Source organism: Tachypleus tridentatus, chromosome 9 (genome assembly GCF_004210375.1).
Source record: "Tachypleus tridentatus isolate NWPU-2018 chromosome 9, ASM421037v1, whole genome shotgun sequence".
NCBI classification, from domain to species: Eukaryota; Metazoa; Arthropoda; class Merostomata; order Xiphosura; family Limulidae; genus Tachypleus; species Tachypleus tridentatus.
The window spans coordinates 53675907-53692739 of record NC_134833.1 but is presented as its reverse complement, the minus strand read 5'-3'; positions in this window follow the sequence as shown (position 1 = coordinate 53692739).

Here is a 16833-nt window from a genome sequence, read left to right as displayed (position 1 = left end):
ACTCGACTCCTCATCCGAGAGTATCGGGTTCGAATCCCCGTCACATCAAACATGCTCGCCCTTTCAGCCGTAGGGTTGTTATAAGTGAGGGTCAATCCCACAATTCATTAGTAAAAGAGTAGCCCAAGAGTTAGCGGTGGGTGGTGATGACTAGCTTCCTTCCCTCTAGTCTTACTCCGCAAAATTAAATACGGCTAGGGCAGATAGTCCTCGTGTAGCTTTGTTCGAAACTCAAAGCAAACCAAACCAACAAAATAACGAAATGATAATTTGAAAAGGGTAATGATTTTTTGTTGTTGATACATGTACAGTCATTGTGAAATATACTTATACTTTGTATTATTTATTATTTTTCGTAACGTTAAAATTCATTTTCCCTTTATTTGTTTATACATTTTGAAACAACAAATATGTTCTATTATCTATACACATCTGAGAAGCCGTATAGCTTCTTAGGTTTATATTTCCTCTTGAAATCAACGTTAATAAAACATTATTTTTCTTAATGTGAGTACTTAATAGTAAACTTTGAGCTTCGTGGAATGAAAGATTTATGCATCATAATTATTATTTTTTCGAGGAATTTTCATAGATATTAACTGATTTTGTTCGTGAGTTCGTTTCCACTTTTTATACCTACCTGTATTTACTTGTTTTAGAATTCCAACGCAATTTCAAGAAAAATACTTATTTATTGCATTTAAAGGTTTATTTTTAACTTCGTTGGTTAGTTTGTAGTAAGTTTGCGAAATCTTTATAATTTTCATAATTGTAACATGTTTTTTCATGGACTTTCTATGAACAAATTACTTCTTGATATACTGGTAACTTAGTGGAGCACAATTAATGCATTTGTTTTGAAGTCAACGACCAAACGTGTTAACGTATAAAGCTTTGAACTATAATATCGTTAAACCTGTATGTAGCGATGGAAATATTTAAAATATTCGCTTCAAAGAACAAAGCTAAGCACTTGTGGTGGCGTGTTATACTGGTTGACGTTCATGGTTAAAATGTATATTTCCAAAGCTAAAACGTTTCTTTCCAAAAACATCATGTCTGAATAATATTCTTTAAATATTATAATACCACTTGTCACGTAACGTTTCTAATTTACTTGGGATGGGGGGTATTTTTCTCACAGCAAAGTCACATCTGGCTATCTGCTGTGTTCACCGTGGGGAATCGAATTCCTGGTTTTAGCGTTGTAATTCTGAAGGCTTACCACTGTTCCAATGGGTGACTTTACTTAGAGACCTTTCTCCTTTCACAAAAACATACAAATGCAAAATCCGCTTACCACTGTGAACACCTAAATAACTACTATTTGGCTTTCATGTGATTATCCCATCCATCCCAAAAATAAAGCTCATGAGATTTGAATAAATTCTATTCTAATTAGGGTATTTTCTTTAACTTTATCTTCTCACTTTCATATAACGGTTTTTTTCTACAACAGTAATATCTAAGAACAAATGTTAAACAATTTTTTTTATTAATTTACATGAAACTGCAATATTCAGAGATTATAAAAATCCAAAAAGTTCTAAATTAACTTCATATTTTACTAGGAAGGGCTTCCCATCGTTTATCATATCTGACACTTCTAAGATTGTTTGACTTTTGCCATTCTGGGTAAGAACTTTTTTTTTCTCAGGAATTAGAAATGATTTATAACTTCACTGGTTCATAAAGAAATAAAAGGAAACACCTCTATGCAAAGAAAGATTATTGTAAAAGAAAACGAAGTGAAAAGCATTGAATATTCCCCACAAGAGTTTTAAGTACATTTCAAGACTTGAATTAGAAAATGGGTTATTTTATGAAATAATATTTGTAATATTTCTATAAATACGTCTCACCATCAAAATTAATAACTTTTTTATATATACCTGAAAAAGCAGGGAAGTCGCAGTCAGCGTAGTTTTTAAGCAGTTTTAAGTTTCATAAATCACGTGTTTTAAATTCAAAGGTTGTCAAATATTTACACTATTCGGAAATGCTTTATTAAAACCACCCTGATTATGTTTTTTTATATTATATTGAAAAATCGACATATTTACGTCAGCTCTTGTTTTATTTTTTTTATTTTTGACCAATAAAAAAGTAGATTTTTCTCAAGTTATAGTGTAAAACGCTCATAAATTAGAATATTTTATTTCTAACCTTATAAGTCTAGTTATTTTACACCTCGATTATTTTAGACATCTCAATCTTCTATTTTGGTACAATTATGCCTATTTACAATACATCCATTAACACTATAATTGAAATATATATTTATGAATTACCCTATAACTTAAATATGCATCGGTATTTACTGTTAGCTATAAGATGAACTTAGTAACTGTTTAACATCAATTTTCCTCTATAAAGATTTCTTACATTTTCGTCGTAGTGAAAGCTAATGTGCTTGCAAAAGCATTTTTTACGTTATGTAATAATGTATAGGTCTGTATGCTTAAAAACTGTTTACTTCATGCAACATTGTGCAAGTCAGTAGGCTTTTACAAAAGTATCGTTTATTTTATATGATACCCAATGAAGGGACATAACCCTTTTTTAAAACTTGTGAAAGACGCTAAACACAAATAAAAAGGTATTTATTCAGATAGATTTTAAACTAGTCGTAACTAGCGTTTTCTAACTTTCATTAACTTCGGTACATTAGTGTATTGTACGTTGCATAAGTTATAAAGGTATTACTTGCTACCGTTGTTCATGGTCCAGTTTTAGAAACCTTAATTTATAGGTTTGATTTCTTTATTTATAGAAATATTTCTGCTTTAAAAAAATTACTCTGTGTATGAACACTTGATTATGATAAATGGTCGTACTTTTTGAAGTGTGTCATTTGATATATATTTTTGTAATGTTATGTGCTCAGCCATATCAGTACATGAACCACAAAAAATACACAAAGTATAATGAAAATCTTCTGTTAGAATTCTGCTAACATAACAATACAACTAAAAATTCAATATACAAAATAATAACATATAATCGTTTCTATTTCTTTAACACGTTTTTGTCAAATAGGATAAATAAGATTATACAAAATATTTAATTAGAAAAAAAAGAAACATGCACAACTGGTTTACCAGACCTATAAAAGTTCATATATCTGAATCTTCGCTTTTAAATTCATTTATTTCTCTTAAAGACAAAAGTAATAATTATAGTATTACATACCTTCCCTTCTTTTATCACAATAGATGCTTTAGCTGTTTCCTATTAAGCACAAAGTACGAGTAATCTGTACGCTGCTCATAACCCCTTAATACCGTTTCGTCCCCACAGACCTACCGTTTAGCCATTGACGAACCCTAACAGTTGCAATGAATTCTTAAAAATAACTAATAACAGATATTAGTATCCCTAGATTCTAAACAAGGTAAAATTCATCAGCTTTTAACTTTTCTAATGCTATAGGTTTGTCCCATTATCACTTGTAATGTGTAAACTATATTGCAAGAAATTGATATTACGGCCAAAAAAGCTGAACAGAAGCGGTACTTAGATACGTAAAAAAATACCAATTTATTCCTTAGCAATTACATTGTAAGTCTACTCTGATGTTCACCAATAACATCAACACGTTTACGATAGTTTCTCGATATTCCAGGTATTTTAAGATTAATTATTATATGTCACATAACGCTAAAAACTGAGGAACAGTTTTCCTTTAACCTCCAAACTTAAATGGATATGTTTTAGCCCACCCATCGATTTTAAAGATTGATGAGAAACAGAAATGTCAAGAAACAAACAAACTCCTGGGATTGTCACTGTGATATACGATCTCTCTCGAGCAAGAGATTTCCTCAAATACCAGCACTTATAAATGACTGAGTTCTTATTAGATCTAACCTAATCTATATGATTTTTGTTTCATAATTTTTTATCTCAACACAAAAAATAGATATAATATTTCTTCTCTGGTTTCTCTCTACTTTCAGCATTTGTAGTTGTGTGTTTTTGTGTATTTTCTCATAGGAAAGCCACGCTGGGCTATCGGTTGTGTCTAGCGAGGGATATTGAGCCCCTAATTTTAGCATCGTAAATCCGAAGACTTACCACTGTATTTACAGTTGTTACATGTAAGTGAAACAGTAATATGTATATATATTTCAAATTAAACACTGGAAGAAACAGATAAACGTTTTTGTTGAATATTGAAATGTGAAACAGAGAAATGATGTATTCTTGCAAAATACCCTATGTTCATACCTCATACGTGAATCTTCAAAGGAGACTATCTCGATATAACAAAATGTATCTTGAACTTTAAAAAAAAGGAACAAATTGTATTTTCTATGGTCTTGGTTTCAAGTAAATACGCCAAATTTACTTAAACAAATAAAAGCATATGTTTATATATAATTTATAGTTTATACAACGCAGTCATATTTCTTTCAGCAATTTAATAATTAACTCGATTTTTTTTTCAAGTTTTCTTTCTTTTGTGGCATGACCAAGTTGCTGGTGCAATGCGTACCAATAGGAACTCTAACAAAATAAAGTAATCCTTTAATACTATAACAGACGCGATATCCTATACTAACCATCTTCTCACGAAAATATGTTTGAAAGAAAATAGTTCTTTTTTGATGTCAAAATGGTTCCAAGTAGCCATTAGCGTTCGGTTCGTCAGGAACACGCTTCGATTCCACCTTATCTCCAGGAAAATTCTAGACAAAGATGACTTCGTTGAAGGAAAAGATTCGACATAAAATTTTATGTCCATTTTTCTCTTCCAGACAGACGAGTGATGTCATGCTAATTACCATATATTTTTTGTGGCGAGAAATAAAATCCCTTGATGTGTGGTCGAACCTCTATAATTATTATTTTAAAGCTTATAAATCGTTTCATTCCGTAAATACTCCTCCCTGATTTGATAGATTATGTCGTCTTTTTAAGTACCTCAAAAAAGACCTAAAAAGAAATGACTTTCTTGTAAAACACAACAAAAATAATTCTCTGCCAGAGTATTCTTCAAAAATAAAGGCTATTTGTGATTTTCGGACAACATAAGTATACTGAAAAAGATTATAATTTTATCTTGTGTCCTTCTTAAATAACTATAACTTGTTTTCCTACTACACAAGCCGTTTATTCCCACTCTATTCTAGTCAAGTGTTATTATACCTTGTTCACCGACGTAACAATAATAGTCTCTCCTTCTTACCTATTGAACAACCAATTCATTTGTACATTTCTTATCTGACAGTCTAATTATTAGGTTTGTCTGTACATATATATAGTCTTCTTACTATATAACCACTTAAATTTCTCTTTGTTTTTTCTTTGTCGTTAAAGGTGGTAATTTTACTTGTTTTTATCTGGCAGACAAAATGTAAAATATGTTTTTCTTCTTTCAGATAATTTCTTAGTCGCATTTATCTTCTCATTGCCTGCAACACAAGTAGTTTGTTCTTCTATAACCCTCGTAAGATATCAGTTTTTCTAGCACTAAAGTTACATGTTCTCCCTCTCTAATCTTTCAGTCGAGATATTGGCCTACCTTCTTCTTCTCTCAAGAAGCCGTTTGTTCCTTCCCTTCAAGCAGAAAAGGAGTAATTCGTCTCTAGACCTCTCTTTGAGACAAAATATTAATTCTCTTTCGTCTTTCTGCCAGGCAAAAGGTAATTGTCTCATATTCTTTCCGTTAAACAGGATCTTCCTTTGAGACTAGGGGTAAATATATATTTTTCCTCCTTCAGACAGGGTCTTTCCCTGAAAAGGGTAATTATCTAATCTCCTTTCCAGCGACGTTCTTTCTCAGACAAGATGTAATTATCTAATTTCCTTTTCATCGAAGTTTTTTTCTGAGACAAGTGTGTGTTTTCTTATAGCAAAGCCACATCGAACTGTCTGCTGAGCCCACCGAGGGGAAACGAATCCCTGATTCTAGCGTTGTAAATCCGTAAACTTACCGCTGTATTAGCGAGGGGGCTCTCAGACAAGGAGTAATTATTCAATCTCCTCTCCATCGACAGCCTTTTCAGAGAAGAAATAATTATTTAATCTCCTTTTCATAGACGTTCTTTCTCAGACAAAAAATAATTATTTAACCTCCTTTCCATCGACAGCCTTTCTCAGACAAAAAGTAATTATTTCATCTTCTCTCCAGCTGATAGTCTTTCTATCAGTCTAAAGTAATGATCGAGTTTTCTGTCTCTTTTTGTAAAACAATATGTTATTCTTTTTGTCATAATACCAGCCAAGGAATAATTATTTCGTTTCGTTTCTTCAAGATAAGACATCAATCATTTTTATTATAAGATAAAATCTTATCTTGCCTTCGTACTGAACAAGGAGCAGTTCTACCAAATTTCTTCAGTTAGAAGTGTCATTTTACTTCTAAATAAGATGTATATTAATCTTCTTTTTTGTTTTATCACGGATATTCAGTTACTTTTTTTTTGTTTTGTCTTAGGTCATGCATGGTTATTATGACAATACTGTGATTGTTCGTATTCCTATGCTGCAAAAGTGCACTCCGCAATTTGAAGCAGTAGGTGCGCAATAAAAGTGACAGTGAAATCCCCACTGGTCAGCCAGATAAAATTATTGCAAGAACTTGTGGTTAATTATCATCTTTCCTCTAGTTTATTATATCAAAATTAGAGACATGTGTGTAGATAAATCTTGTAAAGTTTGCGAGAAAATTCTAAATAACAAACAAACAAAACCTCTAGGAAAGGTATGTATTGATCAACGTTTGTGACACTCAGTAAAATAAGATAGGCTTCCAAGTTTTTTTGGCTTTTTGAAATATTACGTATTATTCGTTTTTCTATTCTCTCTACCAAAGAACGTCTCATTTTTCCTTCTATCAAACAAAGTGATTAGTGTCTCCCAGTAATACAGCCGTATATTTGTAAACTCATGCTGTTAGAAACCCGGTTCCGATACCTGTTATGAGCTGACCACAGATAGCCCATTATGTAGCTTTTTGCTTAGCCTTAAATAAACAAGCGATTAGTACCTATACATATATATGTCGATAAAAAGTGTAGTTTTTATTGAATCAATAGATTTCCATAGATAAATATAAATATTGAGATATAGTAAAGTAAAACGTTAGAGATAATATCATAAAACATCCGGGTAAGCATACTGTTAAACGGAGTTTTCATTGAGCAGAAAATCGAAACACGTTAAATCATAGTTACAAACGTTGAGTTACACCTCTCAATCGAGTTATTTGTTAGTTAAAACCTTTACACATAGTACTGAATACATTTCCAATTGCTTGATATACTATGGACACATTCGTAAGCTAACCTCACTCTAGCGACCTCTTACCAAATAATAACGCATACTGAGGATAAGTGAAGCGATTTTATAAGGGTTGCCAAAATATACTTTACTCATTGCATTGAATACTACAATCTGCGATAGTAGAATATCCACTTCTATTTAACGCTGGGAAAATAAATAGATTAGTTTTACGTCACAAATTGACCAAAAGGTTTGGTGGGGAGACGTTTTGTAATTTAGTTTCTTTTTTTCAGTCACGAGTCAAGCTGCTATATTAAGTTAACAGAACTGATAACTAGGGAGGTTTCTCATGTGAACATACTCTCATATGCTTTGTAAGTAAAATATATGTTGAGATAATTGCCCTTTTCATGCGACAAGAGTCACATTGAATCAGTTTTTCATTTGCAGTACTCAAAACTTACTGCATATATGTTTGTAATAATATGGACAATTTTACTAAAGGACTAAAAGTTTATGTGTTTCAAAAATGAGTTGTTTTATCTAGTATTTGTACTGAACTTCAATTCTGACTTCTCAAGTATAAATTACAGAAATACTGTACATTAAGTATAAACAAAATGAGTAAACATTTTTATGTTCTAATTTTGTAACATTCTAAATCCAGGGTCGCACCAAACATGCTCGCACTTTCAGTCGTGGGGGCGTTATAATGTGACGGTCAATCCTACTATTCATTGGTAAAAGAGTAGCCCAAGAGTTGGCGGTGGGTGGTGATGACTAGCTGTCTTCCCTCTAGTCTTACACCGCTAAATTAGGGACGGCTAGCACAGATAGCTCTCGAGTAGCTTTGTGCGAAATTAAAAACAAACAAACAAACATCTAAATGCAGTTGAGAAGTGTATAAAATTTCAGCTGATATGCCTTTATGTAGCTTTACTGAAGGAACTTTTCTGCTGTTTCTTGACTTAAATGCATTGTGTTGTAATGGGTCAGTTACAAGGAACATGTGTATTGAGTAATTTTATTGTTCAAAGGATATTTATTCCACTTGTCGAGGAAAGCAATATGTCTTTGATCTGAGAAAACCAAAGCTCGCTCGCGGAAGTTCTAAATGTATTTCTATCTGCTGACCATATAACCTGAATGCGTCTCTTTCATACAGGGTGTTCGGAAAGTCACTGTTCACTTATATATTTATTAAAAGACATGTTTCAATATAGAATACAGGAGGTAAATATGAATGACAATCATAAACAGTGTTAAAAGTGACCCCCGTTGGTATCAATACAGGCCTGGATCCTTCTTATTGTGGTTATAAACACCGCTATCAGTTGCTAACTTGAAATAGACTGAATGAATGCTGTTATCGCTGCTTTCAAAACTGCACAGTAACTTTTCGAACACCCTGAAGTTTCATACTTCGTAAATAATCATTCACCTGTGTTACTCTTCAAATATTTTTCAGTGAATGCAGTATTTAATTTTAATTCTGAATTTTAACACCATATTTTGTCTCTTGTTTCACTTTTTCCGTTTATCTGCATACGAGATCCACAAACACAGATATTGTTTGGAATTGTCATATATATATGTATATATTATCAAACCATTAAAAAAATTATTTAATAAAACATCGTGAAATTAATCGCTGGGCCATATATGGTCAGATTTACTACCAATAATAAAGTATCTCATTAAAAAAACGCGAATAATTATTTTCAGTAAAGGAAACTTAAACTATTGCATTATTGTATTCATAAGAACGTGGTTCTAAAAGGTTTCTCTTTTGATGACTTACACTTCTGAAAAATAAAAGTCGTCAATAGAAGTGGAGTGTAAATTCAAGAAATTTCGTCAATAAAAATGGCTTTTGAAAGCTGACGATATACGGCGTAAAATCAGGGTCATGGACAGAAACTATAATTTTACGGTTTAAACGCTGAGTGCTGCGAAGCATTATAAACCAATAGGTCTAAATCTTGAAATAAAAAAATCGCACAAGATGCTTTTTTTTTGTTTCCAAATTCCTTTTGAAAAAAAATCATCTTTAGTTTACGTGTGTTTTTTATCAATATTTTTCGGCACATTATAATTTCTTTTATATTGGCCTAAAGTTCTCAGTAAATGAAAAGATCTCTCGCGCCAAATGTGTGAGCTCGATTGCAGCAATATTGCTCTTGCTTTATTTTGTTTGGTGTCGTGTGTTAGTGACCTATCAAATGAGTCCGTCGGAACGTGAATTATATTGAACAACAAGTAAGTGAATGACATAAACGCTACGATAGCTTTAATTCTTTGTCATTTTGTAATACTTTTGTTAGTTACCAATACTTTGTGGAATTTTTTTTGAATGTGTGTATATTTTATTTTATTATTAATACCTAAGATGTCGTGACATACGATTTTAATGTAGGTCTACTGTAATTTCTTTTTATTGCTCTGATTTTCTAATAAAACAAATTAATTAAATTTGTGAAATAATTGAAAATCCGCATTGATAGTTTGTAGTTTTCCTAGTCGAAGCAGTGATAAGTTCACAAAAAAGTCCGAAAAGAACTGTATAAAAGTTTCTACCCATATTTAAATCTCAAGAAATTCAAGATGCGCTCTACTTTAGTGTGAGGCTTAGTTAGGCCTAAGTGCAGTTTTCAATGTTTCTTCATGTTTTGTTATGTGCTTTAATCTACAGGGTGGCCCGTAAGTTCCTACTCATCCATATGTTATTATGTTATACTAATGATGAGTTGAAGGCAGCTGTTACCGCGGCATTTGGAACAATAAACCCTGATATGTTGAGGAAAATGTCTCACAGAACATGGCGTCGCATAATATTATGCAGCGAGAATGAGGGACAGCTCACAGATACACTGGATACATAAGATATATGGATGGGTAGGGACTTACGAACCACCCTGTATAAGCCTAGCCTTAGATCATTTTCTACATGTTGTTAGTGTTAACCTTGTTGTTTTTATATATAATGTCAGATTAACCAAGTTTTGGGATAAATACTATGCACTGTTTTATTATATTAATCGTAAAATCAAATTATTAAAAGTATGTTTTTTTAAAAATAATTCGACCAGACCTTATTTTAACCAAAATAAACTTTAAACAATATATTATGCAATTGATTACAAAGTCAATGTAAGTTTTGTACTGTTTTTAAACTTGTATGATGTGTCTACTAAAGCAAATTTAAATACACCGTTCACCTAATATTATGATTACTTTCTTAAAGTGCATTTTTTTTTCAAAATAAACATATAATTAAAGTTTTAATTGTATAAAAGCAGCCTTGTATCGGTAACGTAACGTATCAGAGGCACAAGCAAAATAAGGTAAAGTATATCTTATCTGTCATATTTATGACAATCACTACAGTCATGGATAATTTTAAATGTGTTTAACAGTTGTTATTAAAACAGATTTTTTCAAAGAAATATACTTAGAAATATTTAGTAAAATCAAGAAATGATCATAAGAAAATGAGTAGAATATTATTAGATTTGTTGTTTAACAAAAGCCCACACAACGAGGCATCTATGCTGTGTCCACCACTGGTTCTTAAATTTGATTTTTTTACTGTTACAAGCCTTTAAACTTGTAACAATTTTACACAGGATTATTTGTTTTTTTGAATTTTGCGCAAAGGTGCACGAGGGCTATCTGTGCTAGCCGTCTCTAATTTAGAAGTGTAAGACTAGAGGGAAGGTAACTAGTCATCACCACTAATAAACAACTCTTGGGCTACTCTTTTACCAACGAATAGTGGGATTAACTGTCACATTATAATACGCCCATGACTGAAAGGGCGGGTATGTTTGGTGTGATCGGGACTCAAACTCACGGCCCTCAGATTACGAGTCGAGCACCCGAACTACCTGGCCATGCCGGGCTAGATTACATAGGATTGCGCGTAAATTTTAATTTGGGTCAATCTTTCTAAAAATGAGCTTCTGTAATTCACTGTGTCTTTGACTGTTCTATATATTTACATACTATATGTTGAAATACCAGAAACTAATAAGGATCGATTTCTGTTTCAGCGTTACAACCATAAACCGCTATAATGATCAAAAACAACGTCATTTTTTTTCAAAGAAAACGAGTACAGTGTCTACAGTACCTAGACAAGATATTAATTGTGACAATGGTAATTTTTCCACAATTTCACCTGATGAAATTTCATCTTTAGTACCCAAACAATCATTGAAAACAGAAAGAATTAGGATCTCATTATAGTTGATGTTTTATCAAACAATCTTTCCAAACATGAACTATTGAGGTACTCTTCAAGCTAGAGCCTTTTCGTCCAAATAACAAATGTTCTTAGCGCCATCATCAGAAGAAACGCAAGAAATTCAACATTATTCTTAGCTAGAAAGTTCTACAGATTGAACAAAGCTTTGTGTTTTCTAAGTGTTATCAATTGCAATGAATTGTTTAGCTGGAGTACATGCTGGAGTAATGTCAACACCCCAATATTACACCTCACAGCCTACATGCTGGAATAATATAAACACCCCAATATTATACCTCACAGCTTACATGCTGGAGTAATGTCAACACAACAATATTACAATAGTCCAGAACTAATAACTGGGTTATTTTAGTCCTGTTTATTCAATCCTGTTTATACTCGGATCAATAGTCCAGAACTAATAACTGGGTTATTTTAGTCCTGTTTATTCCTATAATGAGATGTATCGATGTCTTTCTTTATTGGTGAATCGCAGTTTAAATTTAATCATATTCATTGTTGTTGGTTTTTCGATATTCCTTTTATATGGGATTTTTTTCGTTATTGGTAAGTTTTATCGCCATTCATTGAACATTTTGAGTTTCAATATGCTACTAGTTTTCAAAGTTCATTGTAAAATTATCGTATGAGATATCATTGCTAGTTTAATTTTAGAGAGCGATGAAGCTAACAGTAAGTATTTTAGCAGTTCAGATTGCATTGTTATAAGTTAACATTTCATTCATCTTAAGTATTTTACGCATAGCTCACCGCTTTTAATTTTTACGAAACAATAAAAATATTTAAAAAATCACCCATTGGGTATGAGGATAAAATATAAATTAGAAAACGTTTTATCAACTTCTTTATAACAGATAAAGTAGTGTAAAATGAAACTGGTTCTTTTAAAATGGCTAGTTTATTCATAATTAATTGGGTGGTTGTCGACGAACTGAATAAAAACATCTGTTCAGAGTATTGCAATTTGAAACACTGAAGCTACAACCAATTTCGAAATGGTGGGAAGAGATTTATTCAGATCATCCATTTTGCCGTATAGTTTAAACTTCCCATAACTACAAGTGTATTCCAGAATTCAACAATATTTAATTAATTAGCACGACGTCACGGTTAATTCAACACTGACTGTTTCACGCTGGAACAACGGTAAGTCTTCGGATTTACAACACGCTAAAATCATGGGTACGATTTCCCTAGGTGGACACAGAAGATAGCCCGCTGTAGCTTTGGTTTAAAAAAACACATATTCAACAGTGACTGTAAATCATAAGTTTTTTGGCATGTCAAAGATGGCGTTGGTTAAAGGAAGAAGTTTCCTAAGATCTACATTCCACGCAATGTCGGAAGATGATTGTAACAAACCAAAATCACTCTAAAACCAGAAGAACAACAATTTAAAATTACCTAGTAATATTTCGAGCAAGTGTTTTTTTTTGTCTGTCAAGCTTAATTTCAATTTCATAGTCTGCTAAAAACGTTGCTTATAAAATAAATTTGTTTCTATTCAACCGTTGTGTTTTACAGTGATTTTATTTTAAAGAAAAATATCGCTGAACCCACATTTAAGTAAATTGTGAGTCACCCACTATAAGGGTCATGTACCACTGAAAAGTTGTCATGTTGAATTTTGTTGAGTATGTTAAACGAACGATGAAGGTATAATCAAAGTTAAGAGCACACAGGTTTACTTTAAAAACATGGCTCGCTAACATTTAAAAATAACCAAACGACGATCGGACACATTATGCGATGACGTTACCACTGTTCATTCATCTTTGGTTTTCTTCATAGTTCGTAGTGTCAACTGGACTTAACACTATGAAGGAATCAAAGGGCTCACGTAATTTTATTTTCGCGTTGTAGCCACTAAGTAGACAGCACTGTCCGTACATAAAAGAATGTTTGTTTGCAGCTAATCTTTTTCATTTCTATATGGCAATGGCACAATAATATCAAAGCTAAGCAGAAAATGGTTATCAATATATGTATATATGTTTGTTTGTTTTTCGCTTAAGACTTTAAGCTCTATCACTTATTGCTCGACTTCAAGTATTATAGGTAACAATTTTCAAACGTCAAATAAAGGCAGTTATTTGTGTCAAATTTGATAAATCGTTTCACCAAATATATGAAAAGCCTCACGGTTGCATTTATGAAACAAAATTTTATAATTCACGTTTATTAATGATTTATTAGGTTACTTTATCTCATAATGACCAATGGAACTGCGGTTCGTTAATTTCGTTAGTTATGTTGTCAGCGTTTGTAAATTTACGACAATGAGATGTAGCGTAGCTTTTCATTATAGTAGGTGACATATATAAACTATTACGTTTTTAACAAAAAAGAAAACATCTACTTCAACAAGCAAGATTATTAAACGACGTAAGCTTGTTATTAAATCGAAATGTGTTTGTTGAGAGAACTTAATTATTCATACTTTAAAGGTTTTGAAGAAGGCATTGATATGACTTAATTCCCTGTCGTTTCAATGTTATTTGTTATGATAAACTACATGTAAAATGTATAACTTTAATCATCGAAAACAACGAAAAGTACTTTATTTTTTAGATGCATCATAGCAGATGCTGCTCCCAAGTGATTATCATTAACGCACGTGTTCTTCAACTAATTCATTCACAAATTCCACATCACTGGGTAACATTGTTGATCTTATGGTCATGAAAATTGCTTACTTTATAAAGAAATATAATATTCCGAAAACTTAATATCACTTTTCGTATGCAACAACTACTTCCATAATTCTCAAGAGTAATTGGCATGCATGAATACTGCATACACCTTTCTCTCGGTTTTCAAAATATTTAGAGTTATTATAAAATCTCTCTTAGGAATGTTTGAAAATTTTGTCCATTTTCTCAAGGCCCAATCTTCATCAGTAGTATAGAACTAGCCGTGAAAAAAATGTTGAAGTATTCATGATGCATTTTATGTTTATTCTAAATGAATTATCGACTTTGGTAGTACTTTGATTATGTTCAAACAGAAAAGGCACTTTTTTTTTTTCTCACAGACAGTTAAAGTAAATACTGAAGTATTCCAGTAAAAATAAATTTTGTGACTTTGAGCTTAAACCTGTCGAAACATTAGAAAGCAACATCACTACAATTTGTAATAAAAATTTGCGCTACTTGCATATATTTATTTTTTTTAGAAATTCCACTTAATATGACTATTTCAGATTACCAAAAACATGAAAAAATTGAATTTCAGGCATAATTGTCTTTCCCACAATTCCTTGCTCAAGAGGTCTTTTTATCTCTGTTTACCAATAAACAGCGGAAAAGGCATAAAATGGTGATTAGGACGCTCTACTCACGATCTGTGGGTAGCAGCTTCAAATCCCTGTAACCGAATATACTCGTGTAGAGGTTAAATGGTCGAGCACAGTCTTTTACCAAAATAGTGAGATTGATCGTTGGTGATTTTTTCACTCGCTGCACTCCTTCCAGGTTTTCGCTGCTTTGTGTGAAATTTAAAACAAACCAAACATAAACGCCAAAACTTGGCGAAACGTTAGAAACCAATAGAACTAGAATTTGGGATAAAAATTACCTTAACTGCAGATCCACCCCACCTTTTCTCACATTACTCTTAACTTATCCATTTCTGATTCAAATTAGAAACGAATAAAAATAATATTTCAGATGTGTCTTTTATTTTACATAAGTCATTACCCACGAGGCCTTTCCTTTAATACCGGAAATCTTCTGTTAGGCTCGGAGACAAGAGACAAAAGTTCATCTGGAATGTTTTTTACACGTGTAGTAATGTAGCTTAACATTTACGCTGTAACGTCGAATTAAGCATTTAAAAATGGCAATAAAAATCATGCTAACCACAGATGTTTCTTTTTTAGCAGGATCCTTAATTTAGTCTTCTCGGATTTAAAATCAGTGATGTTTAAAAAAAAAGAATTTACAACCTATCTTTTTTCTCCCACAAGTCACTACCAAGATACGAGGATTCATCAGTTGGACTGGAGGATAAAAGACAAAATATTCTTTAAAACGTTATTTGTATGTTCCGTTTAATACTTTAGAAAGTTGAAGATAAAATGCCGAAAGCTGCTGAAGTATTAGAAACCAATGAGAGTATATAAAGCAAACTATATGTCTGGGACAAACAATACATTTCATATCTTATCCTTATATGTTTCCACGTTTACTGATCAATAAACGAGCGTATACTCCAGCTACTTTATAATAAAAAAAACTACTTTAATTGCGGATATTTCTTTTATTCCACAGCGTTGGGTATTTCCAGAGTTCTCTGAAAAGCCCGTATTTCTTCAGGTACTGCGTTATTGGTTTATCTGTCTGCTTTAGCCGTTCCTTTTAGTTTTAATAGATGAACTAGGAATAGGGCAGCTAGTTCACAGCACCCATCATCAAAATTTGGTTATTGTAATCAAATAGTGAGACTTGGCTGTCTAACGTACAAAGTAGTACCGGACCCAAGGAGCAGAAAAAATGAAAGCAATATTCCTTATTATTCTAGTTTCTGAGGTTAACTTATAAGTTATATATGTAGTATCGCTTCTCTCACTGTGCTCCCTCTTCCCCAGTGACACAACGGTAATCCTTCAGACTTATAACACTAGAAATCAGGTTTTGATACTCGTGATAGGCACAACACAGGTATTCCGTTTCGTAGTTCTGCAAACACATTAAGAAGCTCTCACTTCCTCTCCTCGTTTATTATGTCTGCTGTGGATAGCTGATGGAAAGAACAAGATGCTTAAATTATTTCTAAAAATTTCTATTTTTTATTTTTGGTTGTTCATGAAATGCACAGAATAGAATTTACGAAAAGGAAGAACGTGTTCTTGCAAGAATAATGTAAAAATTTAGCCACTTTTATTTATGCACACAAGCGAAACTCAATCTTGGTGCATAACTATTTTTATTGTTTGGAAAACGCGCAGAACAAAAAAAAACTGTATCAAGTAGGATTTAAATCGAAGATAACTCAAAATTGGTTAAACAGTGAAGTTAAGAAAGACGTACCTGATGGAAACTATTGTATTTCTAATATTTACTTTCCAAAAATGAAAAGAAAGAAGCAAATTATGAAATATCCTAAAGACTTGTTTCTCAGTTTTTTTAAAGTAAAGAGATTTCCATTCCAATCAGTACAAAAGCTACCACTGCTAAAATAAGTACAAAATTTAGTGTTAAATTGATTGAGGAAATAAAGAAACCCCAACATGAAACAAATCTAAAGAGGAAAATACACCTGTATTTGATTTGAGTTATCCAATTAAATCACAAAAAACTGAAATAAAAGACAGGACAGTAGCTATTGAAATAGGC